Source organism: Agrilus planipennis, unplaced genomic scaffold, assembly GCF_000699045.2.
Source record: "Agrilus planipennis isolate EAB-ADULT unplaced genomic scaffold, Apla_2.0 scaffold224, whole genome shotgun sequence".
Classification (NCBI taxonomy): Eukaryota; Metazoa; Arthropoda; class Insecta; order Coleoptera; family Buprestidae; genus Agrilus; species Agrilus planipennis.
In genome coordinates this window covers 527,665-529,906 of record NW_020439296.1, presented here as the reverse complement: position 1 = coordinate 529,906, position 2,242 = coordinate 527,665, and the positions used below count along the sequence as shown (strand labels likewise).

General features: G+C 29.8%; 1 long non-coding RNA gene across 1 annotated transcript in view; it reads left to right on the top strand.

The window, feature by feature from the left end:
- The first annotated feature begins 57 nt into the window (after positions 1 to 57).
- The window catches only part of LOC108739563, a 22,480-nt gene continuing 20,295 nt past the window's right edge, over positions 58 to 2,242 (top strand). Inside the window, exon 1 of the long non-coding RNA XR_003231902.1 lies at positions 58 to 1,988. This is a non-coding gene — a long non-coding RNA (uncharacterized LOC108739563). The remainder of the gene's footprint in view (positions 1,989 to 2,242) is intronic.

Sequence of the window (2,242 nt, the reverse complement as noted above, 5' to 3'; positions counted from 1 at the left end):
ACAGAATGAGACAACTTTATGTGTATATGATATACAGATATACGCAGCTATATGCATCCATAAAATTTATAAAACATTTAAATATATAATTTGTAATATTTTTCATTAACATAGCAGACAATCTTGAGATGTGATAACAATAGTTATTTGCAATAACGATTATCACCTGACAAAAGGAAGACGATAATAAATACATCAATGTTCAATAAGATTTGAGTAAAAAATGACAGTGCTTCTGGAGTATAAATGTTAGGATCAAATTCCGTCAACAATCTAGAAAAACTCGATCACAATACGTTGTCACTATTTTTTTCTCTCATATTAATATTAATTATTAATTTATCATTAATACCTATCATGTTTTATAAAATTCAATCCCTTGATAAATTGGTTTAATTTTTGAATTTTCTAATTAACAATAAATTCTAAATTCCAGTTATTAATTGTTATCTAATTCCTAACTGATAAGGCCAATTTTTTTCGACTTTAATTAACTTTTACTATAAGTATACATGTGTTACAATTTTGTTACTAATAAGTCTAAAAGTGCAAAAATACTCCAATGTTTACCATAATTGCTCATCCTTTGAAGTTCTACCTAATTATTGTGAGTTATTTGCAGGATATCCCATAAATGGTGTATACCTTTCAAATGTGTAATATTTGAGGTTATTTTAAATTGACTCTAATAGACAGTGTACGATTTTTTTAATTTTTGTTCTTACATAATTTTCTTGTGTTTTAAAATTTAAAATTAAGTAAACAACATGATGTTATTGGCCGTATAGCGCCATCTTCTGGTATTTACTCTCGCGCAGGTGTCCCGGTTCGATTCCCAGCTTGTACAGTATTTTTTTCTTTGATTAAATGTTACCTGCCTCAACGTAAAAAGGCGCAAATGACTTGTATTTTATCCAATTTTCACTATGAATTTGTGAGTCTTCATACGCAATTGAAATATTATTATTATCTACCATGTATGGGGCACCCTTCGTGATATATATGTATATATGTGCATTGATTTCGATCAGTTTACACATCTAATGAGGGAATAATAACTTTTGAAAATTAAATGTTTAGAACTAGCATCGCACCATGAACTTTCAATTTGTTTTGACTTGTAACAATAAGGACAAGTCATTATTAAAAAGTATTAATGCTATTATTTAAATTAAAATTAATTTAACTACTTGTAAATTACGTAATATATATCTACACGAAGATGAAATTTGTCTCTATAATATGTATGTATACATTTAACAACAATTTTTTTTTGATATTAACTACTACAATAGACAGTATAACGTGATGAAAATTATTTGTCAGCTTTTTTATTGTCGTTAAAAAAGACTGAAACAACCAAAATTTAGAATCAATTTTTTTATTTAAAATGATTCTGTAGCATCGCGCATTTCTGTTTCCGTGCTGTAAATTTAACATGGTTTTGTCGTTTTGTGTCTTTATTCTATTGTACTTGCGCGATATTATTAAATTACTTAACACCAGCACAAGCTGCGCTCGCATTCGTAAAATCCAAAAATATACTTGCATTAGCTATTAAATGTACGAACAACAGTACAGCGCCTCCAAAAGTAATGAATAATGCATTGATCATGTCTCACTTAGTTCGAGCTGTCTTTTCCTTTAGTGACCTTATGAACCTAACCAATGGAACAAAAGTATACCTGGTATTTCTGTCATGTGCTGGCGTGCAGTATACTTCCAAGCTGGCTCTGGTGCCGTGTATATTTCAAGCGTCGCTTGTGCTGATTTAAGTATATATAGTCGACTCTCGTTAATTCAAACCTGCGATAATTCAAACCTTTCTATAATTCGAAATTATCACGAGTTCCCTACAAAATCTCTTTATATTTCGAACTTGGTAATTCGAACGAAAAAATCATTGCTACGTAACAAAATGTCGCGTTAATTCGAACTCATCGTTAAACACTCTACAATTCAAAATTGAAGAAAGAAACAGAAAGATTGTAAGTACATACATACATTTTAAGGCAATTTGAAACACGTATCATCGTATCATCGAGCTTTTGTTTTTGTTATAATTAGTTTGACACACACTTCCGCATGAATTGGTTTGTTTAGTTGTGTGTATGTGTGTGTGTGTGTTAGTTATTTTCTCTCAAAAATTTCGAACCATTTGATATTTCAAACACTCGATAATTCGTAATATTTGAAGAGTCCCTCGAGTTTCTAATTAACGAGAGTCGACTGTACTGTCATT